This window comes from Rhinolophus sinicus, chromosome 1 (assembly GCF_057876585.1).
Source record: "Rhinolophus sinicus isolate RSI-liver-muscle chromosome 1, RSI-T2T, whole genome shotgun sequence".
In the NCBI taxonomy this organism is placed as follows: Eukaryota; Metazoa; Chordata; class Mammalia; order Chiroptera; family Rhinolophidae; genus Rhinolophus; species Rhinolophus sinicus.
In genome coordinates, this window is record NC_142501.1 from 103749957 (window position 1) to 103770778 (window position 20822).

The following is a 20822-nucleotide window of genomic DNA, read 5'->3' on the forward strand; positions in this document are numbered from 1 at the left end:
TTAGTGGTAAAAACATATAGTATCAAAGTTTGCACGTAAGAGTTGACTGTCAGCTATTCCTGAACTGAATTTAGACGCAAAGGCTGGTGATACAACCTGTGAGATTTAGAGAGAACTGCCTTGTCCCCCACCCTCGGGGCACAGGGAGCAGAAACACCGTGTTCATTTTGTCCTAAAATTTCCATCACGAGAATCATGAGGACCACTCCATATAGACACATTGCAAAGATTTGCTTTACAGGTGGGCAAAGTGACAGAGCGTAGACGTTTAGGTCGCTGAAAGAGTCAGCAGCCTTCCTCTTCTCCCTGATCTCTAGCTCCAGTCTGTACACACAGGGAGCTGCAAAATATGAGTTTGATAGTTCACATACAGGACAAAGGAGAATAACTTGAGTGAGAACACACAAAAGCTCAATGACTCTGTGCTTTTATTTCATCGGGGTGTGGGGAGGCGGGAAGTGGCATTGATTTATTCATTCTTAAGCTGGAATATATTTCCACATTAAAAAAGATTTGCCTTCCGATTTAAAGGGAGTTTTTATTATGAGAAAAACATATTCAAAAAGAAAAAAACTATATATATTTTTTCACTACACATGTAAAACGTCATAGAACAGCATAAGACATATTTGGGCAAAGGCCACTGCATTCCATCAAAAAAAAATATCTTGGTAATCCAGTGTTCACTTTGGCGGAGACCAATGACGCTTCATGATGACCTCTGTCTGTCAGTGATCTCGCATGCTAGCAAGCATAAATAGAATTTGGCTAGCACTTGGAAAATGTCATGTATTTCCTGTGTTATTATGGGAAAAAATAAACATATATGGCTACATTCTCCAAGAGATGAATAGGAAATTATGATATGGTATTTTTTCAGCCATCCTCCCTTTATTGAAATTTTTTTTTCTTTTTTTTCCAAAGCAAAGGAAGAATTTTAGCACAAAGTGCCTCTTGTTTTTTATTCTCTATGGTTGTGATGTCACACAGCTTTTCAGTTGAGTCTCAGAATCAGGCCTGAATGATGATTTTGCCACTCTTCCTTGCAAATGAGGCATCCAGACTTAGGGAGTTCGCATAGCCCCCTCGGGGCTCCCAGTGGCACACTGAGGTGGGGCCTTGAACTATACCTCCTGACTGCAGCCATGGGAGGCAGCAGGACTCCTGGCTCTTCCAGAGAGCTGCACTCTTGCTGCTCACATTGCGGTCTGCCAGTAAGCAGCATTAACAACCCCTGGCACCTGCTGAGGTGCTCAGTGTCAGTGCCCCTCCCCCCGCACAGAACCTGCCCCCGCACAGAACACCATACACACACCGGGAAGTGTCCAGTCCTCCCTATGCTGTCTTCGTTGAGCTCAGGGGCATTTTCTCAGCTGGCCAAGAGACCCCTCCCAGCCTTCCAGCATAGACCTGGGGCCTAGAGCTTGGGGCCAGTACCAGGAAAAGTCAGGTCTGTAACTCCTGACTGTCGGACACCACTTTTTCAGCTCAAGGTGCTGAGTTAATTGCTCATCTGCTCCAGTATCTAAGTACTGCCAATATTCAATCAAATACAGCAATCCGGCCCAAATCTCAGCGAAGTTCTGAAGTTTTCTGAAAGTTGATAAAAGTACAACCCCACTTAGTCATAGATCTAATAGCTGCAGGGGTGTGAAAGTCATTGTTACAGCTTCTGCTCAGCACAAGAGCTTCCCACAGGAGGAGGGGACCACTAGCCCTTTCAACTTCCTGTGGCAAGAAGAAACATTTTCAAAGTTATACATCTTTCCTACATTAGCTGAGGATAGTAGGTATGAGGCAGAGATAGCTTTCTCTTTTCTTACTCCATCCACATCAAGTCACTGCTTTATATTTCCTTGTTCTGCAGGGGCAGACTTTCTCTTCCTGCCTGCAAGACACATGCCTCTTATTTAGACTATTTTTTTTTAATAAACAGCTTTGGGACACAGCAAAAGGTGTCCTTTTTCCAGAAATACTAATTCAGTCTGCTAGAAATTAAAATGTTATTTTAGTTTATAGAAAATGAGATTAATTTTAATAAAACACAATTTACCTATCATGCGTATTCATAGATTGAATTTTAATGATCAAAATTGGCTTAGATTAGATTTTCCTTACTTATTCTTTACTTTTTAAACTGTGTCATTTTATTTCAAATCCAAAATAACTCAGTGAAATATTCCCAAACTCTTAAAACCTAGTTCTAGCTTCTGACGTGTTATTGCAAAGATAGTTAATTATTGTCGAGGAGCGCCCTGGTGGTCAAGCCCCAAAAGATACATACATGCAAGCATTATGGTTTAAAGAAAGTATTTGCCTCTTTCTAAAAAATAAAAAAATATAAAAAGTATTACCTTTTTGTAGATGTGCAATGTCATCAAACCCCCCACTTACCTAGAAGTTCTGACATATTAATGTTTAGCATCAACCATATTATGGCATGAAAATACATACAGCCAATCAAAGGGATCATGTGTTCCCAGAAAGTTTCCTAAAACAAGGACGGGGACACCTAGGGCAATCATCACACATGATCCTGAAGAGGCAGACATCCTTTCCCTCTGTAGGACACACATGGCTACGTTCTGATACAATCAGAGATCAGAAAATAGGATCTTCATTTTTCTTCTGTTGTAAATGGATATTTGAATTAAACTCTGTTCTGCAGAGACCAGATGTCTATGGGAGAATTTTAATGGACAATGAATTCATCTTTCCCTATTTTCTGTTATCAAACATTTACATTTAAAATTGTTCACACTATCTCTAATAAATCTTTAATGACATGTCAATAAATGGCTGAAAATAAACAGTCACTCTTAGCTTTCATGGAGACACTAGTATTCATTTATTGTAAAAAGCAACATTTAATAGAGCCAAGATGGGCGAGTAGGTAAGGTGATGGTCTTCTGCCCACCGTAGACTCACTGTGCAATAGATGGAAAGCAGTGCTTTTGGCAAATTGTGGCCTTGATCCCCTAATGGACCACCTCTCCCTGCCGCTAGAATCAATAGTGGACTTCAAAGCCTGGGCCCACAGAGCCCTGAACCCTCTGGCAGTCACAGCCCCGTCAGCTCCGATCCCTTTGATCCCTCAGTATAGTCACAAGGGCTTTGAAGTAAGAAGAGGAAGTGAATTAGAGAGCAGGTCCCTTTGTTTCCCTGGCTGGCGATGGATCTGCAGATGACACCCCTGGGCACGCCACCAGAGGTGCTCATCCTGGGCACACTTCATAATTGCCTGGGCAGCTCTGAAAGCATACCGGCCCCTACCTGTTCTGATTTAATCGGTCTAAGGTGTGGCAATTTTAAAAACAGCTCTCCATGTGATGCTAGAATCTCAGTGCTTGGACTTCCCATTTGGGATGATAAGCATCTGCAACAGACCAGTAAATATACCCTCCCATCTTGCGGAAATATAAAGGGACGATGTGGTGCAATAAAACCCCAAAAGCAACAACAACAAAAAGAAAACACGAGAAAGAGAGAGTGAGAATGAGAGTATTGTATGGTTTAAATTTAAGGTGGAAACCCTGACACATTGGTAATCTTAATAAGGAGACACCAGGTAAGCAAGTGGAGTGAGTTAATCCTTCTATGGTACTCATATCGGAGCATGTTACCATCAGGTGACACATCGGGCTTCAGGGAGTGAGCCTTCAAACGCAGACGTGATCAAAGGGAACGAATGTGATCAGTGGAATGGATGTAAACCTGTCTAGAGAGACACTGATAATCCTAAAGGGATATTTGGAAGAAAACAATAAAAAGCTGATACTATGTATATGTAATTATTTGTCTGCATATTACAATTCGATTTTAAGAAAGCTGTGTAACATTCTGTTGTTGCTGCTGGATTTAGTCACTTGAAATAATGACTTTGTTTCTAAAGTTCCAGTAGAAGAGTCCCACCCAAAGATGTTCAAAGAATACAGAGCTCCTGTAAGTCCCGATAGTCCTCACGCCCTTCCTGTGGAGACCGCCTGCATCTCCCAGAGTGGCTGAGGAATGACATCTCAGCAGGCACTGCAAGTGACACACCCAAGCTCACCCGTCTCATCCACAGTGGTGTACAGTGGTATTCTTTCTGAAGGCACCAAACCATCCCATACCCGGTGTCCTGCCGTCATCTGATCACTGCTTCCAGACGAAGCACCCAGGTAGCTCCTGCCTTGCACGGGTCATTCGTGTTTGCCCCATGGCCTGGCACAGGGGACCAACTTCCATTGATTCCTGTAACTCAAATTTATAAACAGCCAGATGATCAGGGCTATGTTTGGACACCTGATGGCAATACAATAGGTAAATAAGAAAAAATAGCAAAAACCAAAATGTTAAAATATATACCCCCAAAGCTAAAAGTTTCCCCCATTTACTGCCAACTTCATTCTTTCTTCCTCTATTCCCTTTGGACACAAGTGTTCTCTTTTTACATTTTCTTTGGTCTTTAAATGACCCAGAGGGTTGATTGTAACAAAAGGCAAAAATCACCTTCCATGTGTGGTTTACATTTGTGTAACAGGTTGGGATAAGTTACCTGACAGTGTAGGGAGGCCTTTTGATTTCAAGACAGAGGAACTTATTCAACACACCAGTTCTGGTCTGGAGCCCTTCCTCCCACTGGTCTCAGAGGGCCCCTGTCCTTCTCATGCTTCCTGGTACCTCACAGTCGTTTCCACCTGGGGCCTGCCTGGATCACAGCCTTTTATGCTGGCATTCCACCTTCTAGAACATAAGCCAGGATCTCTCAAGGAAATGAGTCCATGTTTGTGGCATTTTGGTTTCAGCTTCCATGGCTAGTTGAATGTGTGTGAGAAGTGTCACTTTGGAGAGAACTTGGCATAAGTGCAGCTCCTCACACAGGAAAGGGTTTACTCCTCAGTCTCACATTCCCTGAACTCATATTTTCCTTCCTCTCTTCCCTGTCAAAGCCTATGGATTTCTTGGGACATCTTGGAATGCTTATCAAAGTTAGGATCACAAATAAAAAACTCCCAATTTAGGGTAATACTATTAACCAATTCAGTAAAATTAGATGAGAACTGAAAACGTCTTGGGAGAAATTAAAAAGAGTATATATCACCTGGTCTTGATTCCTGTGAGGTTCAAATATCTAACAAATGCTAAATATATATGAAATGAGGGAAGGCACTGGTTGACTATTAAGTATGGATGCTATATGCCTTTATTCCTTTCAGAAAAAGCTCTACACCTGTCTGTTTGCTTTCAGACATTCTGTTCTGGGCTATTGTCTCTGATTCAAACACTACTCCATTCCTTCACCCATCTAGCCAAATCTCATCACTGCCTGCGGCTGGCCACAAGTGTAGTCTTCTGGAATGCCATTCTTATGCACGCTGGACATACCAGCCACTGCCTTCTTCCTTCTTCAATGTTGTTTATTTATTTTCTCACATAATCATATACTGTGTGTATTACTATTTAAACAAATCTCAGGGTATAGTTTGTAAATTACTTGGTGACAACATTTTATCATACATCATCTTTCACAGCAAGGGACATGGGACACATACAGATCACTCAGTAAACATGTGTTAAACAAATTCATACTTACAATTAAGATGCACGTGTGCGCGTGTGCATGTGTGTGTGTGTGTGTGTGTGTGTGTGAGAGAGAGAGAGAGAGAGAGAGAGAGAGAGAGAGAGAGAGAGACATTGCCAAATAAAAATAAATCTAGACTTAAGTGAGGAGGGACTTTTGTAGAAAAGATCACCACTGCGGTAGGGAGAACACGGGGGCCTTAGCCTGCAAACACCTCAGAATCAAGCAGGCAGGGGCTTTCCGTTTTCAGGAGGGCTAAGCAGGGTTACGGGACTCTGTGGGGCCAGCAGACAGCATGACTAAGAGGGGTTCATGGGAAACTTTTCTCTCTGTGAGCAGCCGCTTCTGAATTGTCAGGATGACAGTTAAGGAGGGGGTGAGGGGGTTTCTGCCTCTTTGTGCTTGCTCAGGCTTGCCAGCTCGCCAGCTCTGAGCCCTATAGGAAGAGTGAAGCCCAACTAGGGCTTGGTCAGGCCACGTCAATGTGTGAGTTACGGGTTATTGGGAACACACAAGCCATGGCCCTGAGTACCAAGCACTGATGCCATGGAAACAAATACTCCTGTTAAAATACCATAGCAAAGCCAGCAGGTGAACAGATAACATGTCTACATATGTCAACCTGTGATTCAGCCAAAGCCCCTCACAGTTTTATTTTAAAATCCGTAATTATTGCATGTGGACAATTTTCAATACATTATACCATTTTCATAAATTATTCTAAATATTTGTAATGATCTAGCTTATATATACGTATAAATATATATATAGCCATTTTTAGTCTTGTAGTTATAGTTAATATTTTTTGAAGCAATAGTAAATTTTTCAGTGTGAAGTTATGGGTAAGTGACTTTCTGAAAGAAGGATTCAGTGTCTATATGGCGCATTTGAACCGTTTTAATAACTCTCACTGCAACAGAATCAATCACCGTCCAAGTACATGCTGTAAAAATACACGTTACAGAAAAGGAATCATTTGTGTTACCCATGAGCTCTCTGCCCCCTCCCGTGGGAAGCAGCTGACCTTTGGAAGAACACATTTTTCCTTTAACATTACCCAACGTTTTGAACAGTAGTTTCAGCTGAACAATCAGAAGACACAAAGTGTGAGACTCCATGCTTGTACAGATGTTTATATATTTATCTCAATACAAAAGAACCCCATCAAGGCTTAGATGGCACTGTCCTTGAAAACTGCAGGCATGCTCAGCGAACATAGAACAAGGCTTTTCTGCCTTTCCAAAAAAGAACTACTTTGTCGTCAATAGATGGAATACAGTTCATGACTGCAGCTGAAACTGCATTTCATGTTAGCGAAATATACAAGTGGTGTTAATAAGACACTCAAAATATTTAGGATTACAAATTATTTCAAAGAAAAAGAACACCCTGGTCAGACATTTTTCAGTCCCTAAGCTGCAGCACCTCCCCACGTTTCCCTGATGTTGATGTACGCTGACAAGTTCTAGGTTATATTCCTTTTCTGCTGTCAGCCTGCCTGTTGTCAGGTGATTTCACAGACAGAGCTGTGGAACTGAGGCGGGTGGAGGGACAGCTTTTCCTTCCTTACAGGTCTCCATACGGATAATCAAGTATAAATGTGGTCATCGGGGTGGGCCCTAATCCATAGGACCAGTGTCCCTATAAGAAGAGGAGATCAGGTCAAAGACACACACAGAGGGCTGAGCATGTGGGGACAGGGAGAAGACACTGTCGGCACGCCCAGGAGAGAGGCCTCAGCAGGATCCAGCTCTGCCAACACCCTGATGGATGGATGTCCAGCTTCCAGAGCTGCCAGAGTATTGCTTACTGTTCCTGAAGCCCCCAGTGTGTGGTCCTTTGTAAAGGAAGCCCAGCAAATTGGGGTTGAGCAAATTGGGAGGGGTGACAAGCAGAGCAGCCAGCCCCTTTCCCCCAAACCCCAGGGGCTCCAGTCTCCACTACATTAGGGGGGAAGGGTGGCATTGGAGTGTGATGAAAACCACCTATGAGATGGGAGCTTGCAAATGAACCCACTTAAAAATGACCAGAAAACCATTAAATGATGACAAAAAGGATTTAGCAAAACGCAGTGGAAATCCATCACTGGAAAAATTATGTTAATACCCTCCACGATTTGAGACTGAAAAATAAACCATAATAATGTTATCTTAATAGATCCCCCTCCCCCCCAAAAAAAAGGTAAAAGAAAATAAGGAGAGTGGCTGAGAGCCCCGCTGTACCCCTTGGGGCTGTCACTGCCAGAAAGTGCGGCTGCACAGGTGGCCGAGTCCTAACCCTAGGAGAGCCCAGGCGCACGCATCAGGAGAGTCCCGTGGCGTTTCTTATTTTAAGGACTTTGGTGCATATCGGATTGGGTTTGCTTAGTTTGTGTTGTGTTTCACACACGCAGGATGCTGGCAGGCTCACTCTCATTTGTTCTCAGGGCTGATTGGGTGGTTCCGACTCCGAAGTTCTGGAAGGCAGGGCGGTGGGGTGCTGAGGCCGCGTCCTGGGGCGCCCGCCTGCTTCCTTCCTGCCCTGGCGCTCCTCAGGCCGGCCTTTCCCCGCTGGCATCTCCCTCCTCAGAGGCCCTGCACTTGGACCTGCTTGATGAGTGTCACCGACACCTACGATGCTGTCGTCCGCATGGTACGTGTGTCAGCCCTTCTGCTGCCTGTGGGGTATCGGGTTTTGTGGGGGGTTTTGCCCTCTCTACAAAGTTAGTCAGCAGCTGTTGTTTATTCCATTACTAGTTTTTGGAACTCAGTTGATTCCTTGTGAAAGAGGTCAGTGGTTCCTGGTAGGAGACAGAACGTATGCGCCACCCTCCCTGGGTTGGCACAGTCGTGGAGTTCTCGATGAGACAATGAGATGTGCTGGGGACCTTACGAGAGGATAACCCGCACAGCACAGCAGCCCCCGCCAGCTCCTCCGCGGCGAGGCCTGCCAGGCCGCCCTCCTCCTGACACGCGGACCCTGGCTTCACGCTGTCCTCGGGGCTGGCAGGCGGGAGTGTTCTTCCGGAGGGAAAGTCCGTTTCTCTCTTCCTGTTTTGTCCTTAGAGGCGCTCTCCGACCTAGCTTTTCATAGAATTTCTCCCCAATTCCCTGGTTGGAAAGAGCGATTTGCTATTCTAAGCATAAGCGTTAGGAAATTGTGGGTGAAGCGATGCTTCCCTGACATTTGCCAGGGACGTGTCTCTAACACCAGTCTCTCGCTGTCCCTGCCCGTGAAGGCCTCCAGGGAAAAGTTTCATTTTATGTCTGGAACCAATTTAGAATGGACGTGGGACTGGAACGCACATCTCCTAGCTTAGCCAGTTATTTTCTTCTTTCTAATAACATACATCCATTATTACTCCAATGAAGAGCAAAATGAATTCTCAAGGGCTATCTGACAATTCCCAACTCCTAAAAATGTAACTCTATTCTAGCCAATTTTAGGTCAAACAAATAAAGTTAACTGTGTTAATGATTTAAAATGGGTAGGGGAGACCTGTATTGGGTTGTGTTCAAGGATTTTTTTTTTTTTTTTTTTTTTTTGGTCTATTTTATGTTCATTATTATAATCTTTTGGGGAAATATACGTGTACAAAGTCCAGGACAATTACTGAATTTTGTTGATAGTAGAGAGGGAAAAAATGCTTTTGTGAACAAATTTATTTTAAAAGAATCTGATATTCTAAGCCTTTTAGTTGATGTTTCTTATATAAAAGAGGCTGAGAATACAAGAAGCAAGAAAACACCAATTTTACATGATTTTCTTTTCTTCAAAGTATTGCTAAGTTATACAGGTAGAAAAATGTATTCCTCACCCTTCTCCTTTTCAGTTTTTATCTATTTCTTTTTTCTCTCACCATAGAACAAAATACACTTGCCCAGGATCTTCCTGCTACTAATTCAGAGTTTAGCTCTTTCCCCTTTGAACCTAAGTGTGGAATCTTGAGAACAGAAACTCATTTGAAGGATGAGTTATTGGTAGAAAACAAAAAGGAGCCTCATTACCATTACTGAAGCTCAGGAGGCGGGGATCCCCTTCATGCACAGACACCTAACACTTGGCTTCCTGGTGATCAGCTGCTCTCCTTTCTCAGCGATGTCTTCTGTGACCTGCACACAAGACACAACTACACAGTAGCCATCAGGCCGGGCACTGGGCGGATGCTCCCAGATGTGTCTAAACAGGAACACCAAGATGAGAAGCTCACCTCTCCAGGCGTACACAGTTTCCCCCCAAATCCTGCTTGAGATTTCTGTATTCACACCACGCTGGAGTCACTCTCCATTTCTCTTTACTTCCTACAGTAATACTGGCAGCCAAAAAAAACAAAAGGACAACATTCTTACAGTTAAGCATCACCGTGCCCCCGCTTATTATTTAAATGCTATTCTTCCTAAAGCTTGAAAACCCTACCAGTGTAAGGCCCCTGCTGGAAATCAAATGCACCTTTTGTCCAGGCCACCTGCTGGTTCCCCAGCCCAGGGAAATGGGGTGGCAATGGAATTCTGTAGTTCAGCCACGCTGAGCATGATTTGACAGAATGTCCCCAGACACGCCCACTCAAGAGCCCCATGTGCCACACCTTTGCCACTAGCCACATGCTGCTGTGCTGCCAGAGAACCAAGTGGTCCCGGAGCAGCCTAGCTCCCTCCCCACAAGCCTTCACAATATCCTGTAGGCGCTGCCCTAGCTCCAGTCTACTCCGCTGTTTCAAAACCTCTGTTTGAAAGAGGGAATCTGTTTCTCAGGAAATTCTCTGAAGATTGAGAAAGGTAGTCCTCTGAGACATGCCTTTTAGCACGGACCACAAGAAAGAGAGGAACCTATAGATTTTAAGTGGGATAATGGAAGACGGAAATGTTTTTTATTTCCAGTGAACAGAGAAATAATGATAGACTTTCAGAGATAGGTGTGAATATCCACCAATGATGTGTAAAGTGGTTAAGTGGCCTACAGAGATTAAAGCCCCCCCCCCAGTTTACCCACTGCCCAAAATGCACAAATGACACAGAATCTTCAGATGTAAAAGGGATTTTCATTGTTTTGCATTCTGATTGTTTTTTGTTTTTACTCTTTCAACTGGAAAATTATTCCCATTGAAAATTTTCAATCGTTACACATGAAAGGATGGCTCGCAAGGACTGTTCAGTACTTGGGAGCTATGAAAATCTACTTTCGCTCTCCAAACATCTGCCCCCCCACGGGGTTCTGGCTCTCTCTACTGTACTTGCCGTCCAGTGAAAACACAGGAAAGGGGTAATTTCCCACCGACTGGACTCTGTGGTGCAAAGCTGTAATCTTGGGAAGGAGTGAGTAAACACATTACTGAACAGCAGCATGAAAAAACGGGCACGATAGCCTGGTTGTTTCATTGAAAACAGGGAATTAATTGACTGTATTCATATAGATTTGGGTTTATGCACCTCCTAAACACACACACGCGCGCACACATGCACACGCACACACACACTATTAAGCCCCAAATTATAGTGGCTCTAACCATCTGATCAATAGATATAAACACACCAACAAAAACACAGTTTAAACTTCATCACAATCATGGTCAATGCACGCATACATGAAAATTTCCCATTAATTTGTTAGAACTAATGGAGCTAAAGAGAAAGTAATATCAGGGACAAAATTTACCTCTTTAAATTTTTTGGGCAGTACACACACACACACACACACACACACACACATCTTTAAGAATAAAATAACTCTCTATTTTTGTAGAGGAAATATATTAAGTTCAAAGGAGTGAGTCACTTATCCAAGGTCACGTAGATTTACATAAATGTATGTGTATATCCTACCGGTATAGTACATGCTGATGGGATGGACAGATGGTGAACTGAATTCATACATTTTATACTGCAAAGGACTGATTATATTTTGCTCTGATATGGTGACTATTCTAAGCTTCCATTCTTTATAATTTGCCAATCAGTGCATTAGCTAGAAAATCTATCTAATAATGCTTGTCCTATTTTCTAGATGTTTAATATAGCCACATGTTAATTTTACAATTTAAAAATATTTAAAAATACCACTTGTTGTTAGGTAATGGGTATTAACTTTACAGCTATTAGTTTTATTGTTACTTAATAAGGAATTTCTGCAGTTAATTCATTTTATGACCCTCTAAATTTAGAAAATCCTGACCTGACCATATGATGAAGGCGAAGCACATATTGTGTTATCCTTGCTGAAGAATGTGTAGCAAAAGGATTAAAAATGAGACCACATATGTTTGATAGCCCTTTCAATAATCTATCTAAAAAATAATTAATATCGGTTTTATTAGGTGTGTTTTTTTGCTATGACCAAAGCCAATTAATGCTTCAGAACTTAAACAAACAATGAAATTGTTGGCAAAACAGCATTGAAAAAGAGAACTGTCAGTATTTCAGACTCCGTGTATGCTAGCTGATTAAATTATTAAGAAGGAGACTGCTTAAAGGACATTTGAAATATGTATTGTGGTAAAATTGGGAATTCATAATGAACAAAATACTTCGTGTAATGACATATTGAATTGAAGAAGACTAAATAATGAAAAAAAAGAAGGAAAGGAAATCTGAGGTGAGTTTCATGAAAGGAGGCTATGGTGTTGGGACTGTGCCTGGGGTTGCAGAGGCGCTGGGACCTGTAATGATGTAAAGCACCTTCATCTTTTCCATCAATTCCCTTTCTCATCTTCTTTCTCCTGGACCATCATCCTGAAACCTGGTTCTTCTTCTCAGCAAAATGGTTCAGGGACCTATCTCATCCTATAATGGAATGGGAGAGATAGGTGTTAGTATCCGCTGATACACAGGCTCACTGAGAACCCCATTTGTGGCAGGTGTTCTACGCATATTGTCCCATTTAGCAACATAACCACATAACTAATCTGCAATAAGGTAATAGTCTCCCCACTTTACACATGAGCCAGTCCAGGCAGACGTCATTTAAATACTTTCCGTAAATTATAGCCAAGTAAACACTAGAGAAAACCCTTGAAACCAATTCCATTTTTTTCTCTAGTGCTTAGGCTCTTTCCATCACATCACCCAATTCAACATAAAGAATTTAATATATAATTGCTCAGAAAGAGTCACATGGAAAGGACAATATTTAACCAAAGGGAAATAATCTTTCAGAATGGAAGCTGAGTCTTTATCACAGCAGTTTGTTTGGGAGAGCTGCTTGGACTGTCAGAGACTTTGAAGCACTTTTCATGCAAATCACATGTCACTTGTCTCCTTTTACGCTCCATCAGTTCTCAAAAAGTGTGCCCTTGAAACTCCTTTATACCCTTTACATTTATAGAGGACCCCAAAGATGTTTTGTTAGTATGAGTTATATGTAATGTGTTGGAAATTAAAACTGAGAATTTAAAAAATATTTATTTAATAATGCATGTTAAAATCACAATAATAAAACCATTGCAAGTTAATGTGAATAACATTTCAATAACTATAACTATTCTCCACATTATAAAGAAATTCAGTTAGAAGACAGGCACCATTTCACGTTTGCAAATCTCTTAAGTGATAGAAGATAGCTGGATTTTTCCATCTGCTTCATTATTCTGCCTGTTGAATGTGTTGTTTTTGTTGTATATAGATTAAATTCCTGCCCCCAGAGACATATAATTGGAATACAAGAAGTATTTCAATAGCTAATTCATGTATTTATGGATATTCTTCTTTGACACTAAACCCAAACTCACCAAATGGTTTCTAAAAAGATTTGTTCTGATGTGGAAACTGAAACCATATCAATGCATTTTTCATACTCTTTTACATGAAAACTGCTGGGCCTTGATTGTGTGATATCATGCATTGGTCATTTGTAAAGTATTGGCTCACTGACTTATGAAGATCTTCCAAATGGTGAAATGTTTCATTACACAATTTCAAAAAGATCACGTGTTAATATGAACACTGATTTCATCAGAAAAGTCTTCAAGTATTGGAAAAGTCTCAAGTTCACGGTACCATATCCAAATTTTCCAGGATTTTAATTTTCACATGAAAGCTCTAATTTTCTCATTGGCCACAAATACTGTCAGTTTCCTTTCTTGAAGTGACAGGTTCATTTCATTCACTTTCAAGGAAGTATCTATCAAACACCCAAGTCTGAATATCTGTACTTTCATCTCTGAGTCATTCTCCAAATAAAACTGATGTCACATGGGAGACATGTCCAATCTAGCTTGCAACTCAGCTGCACAGACCGTTTCCCCGAGACACCCAGTGCTTTGTGGAACAGTGGAAGTGCTTTATGCGCACTTCCCATTTTTTATTCCAAAATAATGAAAAGACATATACTCAGAGATAAAGACTTAATAACATTAATGTTTTGTCCTGCTTCAGCAGGGACCTTCTTAGCTGCAGCTGGCTTTTCTTCCTCTCTGAGTGTGTGGTGGTGGAGGGCACCGTGACCACAGTTTGCTGTCACTGCTTGATTTTTTTCTACCATTGCTTTTGCATTTTAGTGAACAGTTATAAAAACACTGTGGCGGGTGCTCAATGTCTGTTTTTTAATGAATGAATGAATACAAATATGTTTGTGGGCACCTCTTGCAGAGTTGCTATGGGACATCAAGAAAAAAATTGTAAATAGCAAAAAATACACACATGAAAAATACTTGAAAGTTGTCATGTCTAGTCCATTCTAATCTCTTTCATTTAAATTCAGGAACTATCTGGAATCAAAATGCCTTTTATTTGTTTTATATGCCTTCCCTTACTCACCCCCTCTTTCTGCACTTGCCTGTGCAGGTCCTACTAATAGATTAAGTCAAAGGGATGTGATCAGATGGAATGATGAGCCACCTGTGGGGTTATGCTTAGGTGGAGTCATCAAGGAAAGACTTAAACTGAGGTGACCGAGGCAGATTTGTTTTTTTTGGCATTTGATATGGAAAATCATGGAGAAATGGTAATATGATCCAACCTCTGTTTCATGGTGCTTACTCAGGTGGTAGTGTGTTGGATGGATTAGAGAAAATTAAATACATTCCATACATAAAAGGATGAAGGTCTGAGTAAATGAAAAAAAAAAAAAAGATATTTTAACTTAGAAAATGATCATGCGGACCACTGAAAACAGGAATACTGCTGTAATCCTTTTCCTAGCAGACGTAAGGAGGAGTGCCTTTACGGTATTGGACTTGCCGGGCTGCTCTACTCACATCTGAACCGAGCTCTGGTGGTTCCTTTTTGGTACAGAAGTAAAAGAAACACAAGTAACCATTACTGGTCACAGAGAACAGATTCTCCCAGAGGACAGGTGTCTTTTCAGCAAATACCTCGGTTTATTTACTAGCCAGTGAGAAGCACATCCCTTCCCATTCTCAGCTCCTGCACAAGGGCCTGTCCTTTCAGGATGTGCGCTTTGTGCTGTGGACCCCAATTCCTGTTTGTTGGTAGCCTGGTGCAGTCTGCACCCAGAGCGCTCCTGATTAGCACAACACTCACAGCAGGGCTGCAGCCTCGGCTCTGTCGGGTTCAGAATCATCGCAGCAGCTATTTTTAAAATGCTGTAATTAAACCTAGTCTTGCAGTAGGACTGCTGATTGTCCCAGTGCTGTTCGCTTTTAGACATTCATCAATTCGCTGTTTAGATTACATGCATAGTACACTCACGATTATGATATTTAAAATATCTAGTGTTTATTACTTGGTACGCAGCAGGCACTGGGGTACACACTTTAAAGCCACCGTCTTATAAAATTTGGATGTTCACATAAACCCCAGGAGGTTGCAGATGAGAAAAATTCATATGTAGAGCTTAGGTGATTTACCTGAGGAAGCGATGGAGCTGGAACCACACTCAATCTTAAATCCAACAACCATGTGCATTCTTCTTGAGAAGACATTTCTGCTGTTTATAACTAAGCATGTGTGTAAAATGCAGATGAGGTAAAGTGTACATCTCAAGAACATAGTCTACATATTTTCACACAATTTTATTTTCAATAAAGTTAAACAATTACACTTACATGTACTCAGTGGGTTAAATTAGTATCATTCATAGTGAAAAGAGGTTATTTCGACAGTTCCTGAGGACTTGCTATGTGTTAGAAGTAACTTTCACCTCTCAGGGCAGAGCCAGGGTTTGAACTCAGATGTTCCGATACCAAGCCTCTGTTGTGAAAGTGTTATTAGTGTCAGCCACTTTAAGAACTGATTTTATTCTAGTGAAACTGGAGAATGAGTGCATTTCTTGTTTTACCTTGAACGTGTCAGAAGAGAAAAACAGGACGAGGGTTTTGTGTCACATGAAGTATTTGATAGTAAAATATGAATCTGTTCCTTTGCTTAGTGTAGAGAATGAGAACCCACAACTTTGTGTGATTCCTCACCTCCAGCCTAAATTGTTTTCTTTTTTCTGTTTTTGGAAACACAAAATAATTTTTTTCTGATAATCCCGAGAATAATTCTGAAAGTCCTTAGAAATGAAAATTAAAATGAGGTTAAGGGCCTCACACACACCTGAGTTTTCTTGTTTTTATATCAACTCTTACATCTGCAAATCTGTGACATTTCCTGGGGTGTCTCTCCTGTGCAGTGGAACTAACACACCTGCCCCACACACAGTTTGCTCCCAAGGGCAGGGCCTTTGTGTTTATTCCTGCTCATACCGCAGCTCCCGACAGTTAGAACAGTACCTGGAAACTCGTTTTCCTATGTTTTCCCAACTGGACAACGTTCTCTTGGTGGTATAAAGAGGGAAGGCAGGAATTAGTAAGGCTAGAAAATGATAAACCACAAAATAAAAAGACATTTGTTCAAGACCATCAATTTTACTCCAAAAATTGGGAAAATAATTATTTTTATTGTAAAGAGGGATCACATTATTGAAAAATAGGATGCAAAATGTACAACACGAGGATTTAGTGAACTAGAACAGACTTCACAACACAAGGTCTTAAGGACACTGACAGAAATGTCCGTCTTCCTGACATTTATGCTTTTGTGAGATCCCCAAACTTATGGTCAGGAGACAGCACAGAAAGATCCCACTCCATAGAAAAGGAAGACTGGCCATGTGCTCACCTTCCATGTCATCAAGTCCTTGAGAAATCAGCATAATAGGTAGTCTCCATGGACACTTAACACTAATTTTATTAGATGGGAACTTTGAGTATTAAAGAGACCCTATAAGAAATTGTTATGTTCAGGCCACTTGTTCTTCATCCTCACATAAACTAAAATACCAGTGTATTGAACTACAGTGTGGTAACATTTAAAAAATTACCTCTAAAATTAACGTTTTAATTGTGGAATTTATACTCTTTATGGTAGGATTGAAAACTATTTTGACACCACTTCTGGTGGTATTAGCTTTCTATTACTGCATAACAAATTACCACAAGTTTAGCAGTTTAAAATGGCATCCATCTGAGGCATCAGCGCAGTTTCACAAAGCCCAGAGTTTTCCAATGGGAAAGCCACCGGAAGGTCCCAGGTTGTTTTAAGGTCAGGGCATAGCACATTGTAGGAACTCTTACGGGCTTGTCCAGCTGGCCTTTGCAGTGTGTGCAAATGACCCATGTTCTTTGAGTGAGAAGTTAACAGCTCAGTCTTGGTCACTATACGTCTGGAATAATCCCAGTAGCCCTCTGAAGTACAGAAAATGTTTCCATACAATTACTGTTGAGGAAAATTAAATTCAGATTAAGGAACTCACTAGATGCCTGATGGTGCGTCATCACTCACAGTGAGGAAAGAGGCCTCAAATTGAACGTTTTGATTTTGCTTAAGCTAGGCTTTGCATCTTGTTCACCAGAACGTAAAAATCATTGCTAAATATTACAAATAAGCAAATGAAGTACACTGAGATCTTCAGGAAGAAAGCAAAGAGTGAGAAATAGAAGTCTCTTCTCATTGGTTAAAATTATGTAAGTTGTGGTGCCATCTTCTCTAAAAGGAACAAACTGGTTCAGGAATTAGAGAAAATGCTGTCTGTCATACAAAGGATGCAGCCACAGCTCTAAATTTCCAAGAAAGTAACCAGCAAAACGTGGGGTGGTCGACTGACAGAGGCCTCCTCCCAGGATGCTGTTTTTTACCCCACACATCACTTCTGTTGTTAACAGTGCCCTCAATAACAAGTCAGTTAGAGAAGTACGTTATGTACAGTTGTACTTCGTACACTCAATACATTATTTATATTTCTTTTCAAATAAATTATTTGCATTTTGCCACACTCTTCGTCTCCGGTAGAAATACTTGTGGACTGAAGTGTATTCTCAGAAAACAAGGAGGCTCATTCAGGGTACACAAGAGAGTTTAGACCATTCTCCACTTTGAACATCAGACAGACATGTCCACTTAGCTTGCTTTGATTAAAAGCCAGGTGTGTTTCTTTCAATATCTGGATCCTCCAGACCACTGCTGGGAGCTGGAAGTCAAGGAGGGACTCTGCCCAGAGTCTCGGAGCAACATGATCCTACCAACACCTTGATTTCAGAGTTCTACCTTCCAGAATTGGGAAAGAAGGAAACTCTGTTGTTTTAAACTACCCAATTTGTGGCAACTTGTTATGGCAGCCCTGGGAAATTAATACATACTCTACGAAAGTTACAAGGGATTTTAGCTTCAGAGTCTTTACACAGAGTACTCAAGAAGACATTATGAAAGAAAAGGAAAAAAAGGCAAACTAGATCATGAAAAATAGAAAAACTGCACAGCTTCATTCCTCAAACTTTGTAATTAAGCCATGCTGAAAATTTTTGAAGCGATCTGCTGCCTCTGAACTTGCCCTTCTCATCCCCCATCAAGTCAGGGAAATCCTCAGAAAAAGAATATTTTAAATATAGTAAAAGTTTTAATTGGTCTCCTTTGGAAGAAGCATCTGAAGACTTCAAAACAGAGATTGACTGAAGATCGAGACATCTATTATATTTAACTCAAATGACTGGCCTTCTAAAGAAAAATAGCCTTGGTGTGGGAGTTGCAGAAATTCAGTAAAATATTCAAACATCGTTGAGAGAATCAGTGACATTTTAACAAGTTGTATTTCTCACTTAAGAAGTAGAAAATACACATTTTTTTTTTTTTTTTGTGAAGAATATCTGCACTAAAGCTGGTCTTTGAAGGGATGATATCCTGTTTGTCCTTAAAGTGCTCACAATGACAACTCTTGCTAAACATAATTCACTGTGTAAGTAGTCAACTGCCTCTCTTGAACTAAAGGCTAGTATATGAATGGAAAAAAAAAAGTGAGACAATTCCATGTTCTGTCTCCAAAGACGTCGGACGATTAGGTGCTAAATCGTTCAATTTAAAGTGAATTAAATATAGTTATTACTAAAAAACAAAATGATGCTGGGCGCATTCATTATCTAAGCCACTCCCTAAATCAATGCACAGTTGCTGCTATTGTGTGTTAGTTTCCTAGTCACCCCCGAACATAGGCCCAGTTCTTCCAGCAGAAAGTTTTTTCTGGGAGGGAAGGGCTGCCCCGTGAGCACTTCTCCATTCTAGTGTCTTCATTTATTATTTATTAAGTGTAAAATTTAGCAGGGCAACCTGAGCCAAAACATTCAATTCATTTGCATGAAAGTGGCTTCTTTATAACTTTATTCCTTCTGAGAAAATTATAGGAAGCAAAAATAAATAAATCCCTTAGAAATGAAGTAGCTGACACATCACATTTTTTAAAACTGTGAAACTTTCAAAGTAGATGACTTATGATTTTTCATCCTCAACAATGCTTTTTGCCAGAATGCTGCTCCATTTGGAAAGAAAGCTTAACAGAGCAGACACTCGTGTTTAACAGCAGCATACTACTAATTCATTTCAAAATCAGTTCAGATTTGCTAGCAAAAGGGGAGTATAAGAAGACAATTTTCAAGTCGTCTTTTTTTGTAAAATTGTCCATTTTTTATTTAAGTCCAAAAGGTCATACAAAATCACAGTAATCCCCAAAGGGTCTCTAAATATGAAAGCTAGCATAGTGTAATAAAAATATAAATGTTTTGCCACAAGCCTACATCACTTTCAAACATAGGACTCTGCAGTCTCATCCAAATTGATACAATAGGTAAACCAAAGCAAGTAAAAAAATTGTTTAATATATGTAATTACCCCTCATTTTAATCAGCGGTTCTTAATATGTAGTTTAAAAGGAGAAACAGAGGGACATGATTGAAACCGCACAATTGGTTAACACACAGCCACTGGAATACTATGGGTGCTGGACGACTGATGGGCTTTTCTAAATCACAGACTATGATTAATACAACAAATTATGCTAGTAGTAGTGCTGAAAATGGCTTTATTGACCTTAGGGAAAAGCATTTAATGATAGTGTGGGCAAGTAGACTGCTCTAAGATCAATTCCAGAGGAAGCACATCAGCAGCAAAGTTGTTGGGGAATCTCCTTATCTGTGAATGCAGTCTATTTCCAAACCACATAGACTTACTTACACCTTAGGAGATTCAAGATGTTGAGCTGGCAAAAACAAATGTTTGCCTTACAAATGGAGAGATGGAGTCAAAATCATCAAAATGACAGGCATACGTAGATGTGGGAAATTAAGAGTTCTAGAATGAATTTAATTTTAAATTAAATGAATGATTCTACTTTGGCAAAGATGGAGTAACAGGAGCCAGACGTATTCTTCTTTATGAAACAATTTAAAAACTGAAGAGAATATATGAACACTGGACATCAGGAAATAAAGGAAAGTGGTCCTTGAAAAAAGGGAGACAAATAAGGTGAGTCCTATGGTTGCCCCAGTTTTCTTCATGGCCAAGTGTCCAGGCCACAGTGCAAGGAAGAGGGCCAAACAGAGCGTAGCAAGTTCCCTGGGCTGAGGAGAAAGGGCTGAGGTTTTAGGGAGGCTGGTGTGAGTCTGTGAGACAGAGCAATGACATGCCGAGAGCAGTCCATGGAGAGAGTCTGGAGGTCTGGGGGGAACCCTCTAGGAATCTCCAGCTGAGTACTGATAAGCTCATACATGTATGAAAACTATGTAAAAGGAAGAGAGGAAACAATCCTGAGAGTGGGGCCAGGAATAGGGCGTGTCCCACCAGTGAGAATGGGAAACTTTATGGGCATTGGACTGCATTTTCAAAAGGTATTGCGGAGCAAGGTTACACTGGACTAAGGCTGCCTAAGAGAATTGAGAGTAAGCTCTCTAGTGGATCCAACTCTTTCCATGTAACCTATCTACATTCTAGAACAAATGTCAAGAGTATTATAGGAATGAAATAATACCTAGGACCCAGTAAGGTAAAATTCACAATGCCTGTCATCCAATAAACAATACTGG

At 40.9% G+C, this 20822-nt stretch overlaps 1 long non-coding RNA gene across 1 annotated transcript in view; it reads left to right on the forward strand.

The window, feature by feature from the left end:
* The window catches only part of LOC141570042 (uncharacterized), a 56137-nt gene that overhangs the window by 21460 nt on the left and 13855 nt on the right, over window positions 1-20822 (forward strand). Inside the window, exon 2 of the long non-coding RNA XR_012493793.2 lies at window positions 7989-8194. This is a non-coding gene — a long non-coding RNA (uncharacterized LOC141570042). The remainder of the gene's footprint in view (window positions 1-7988; window positions 8195-20822) is intronic.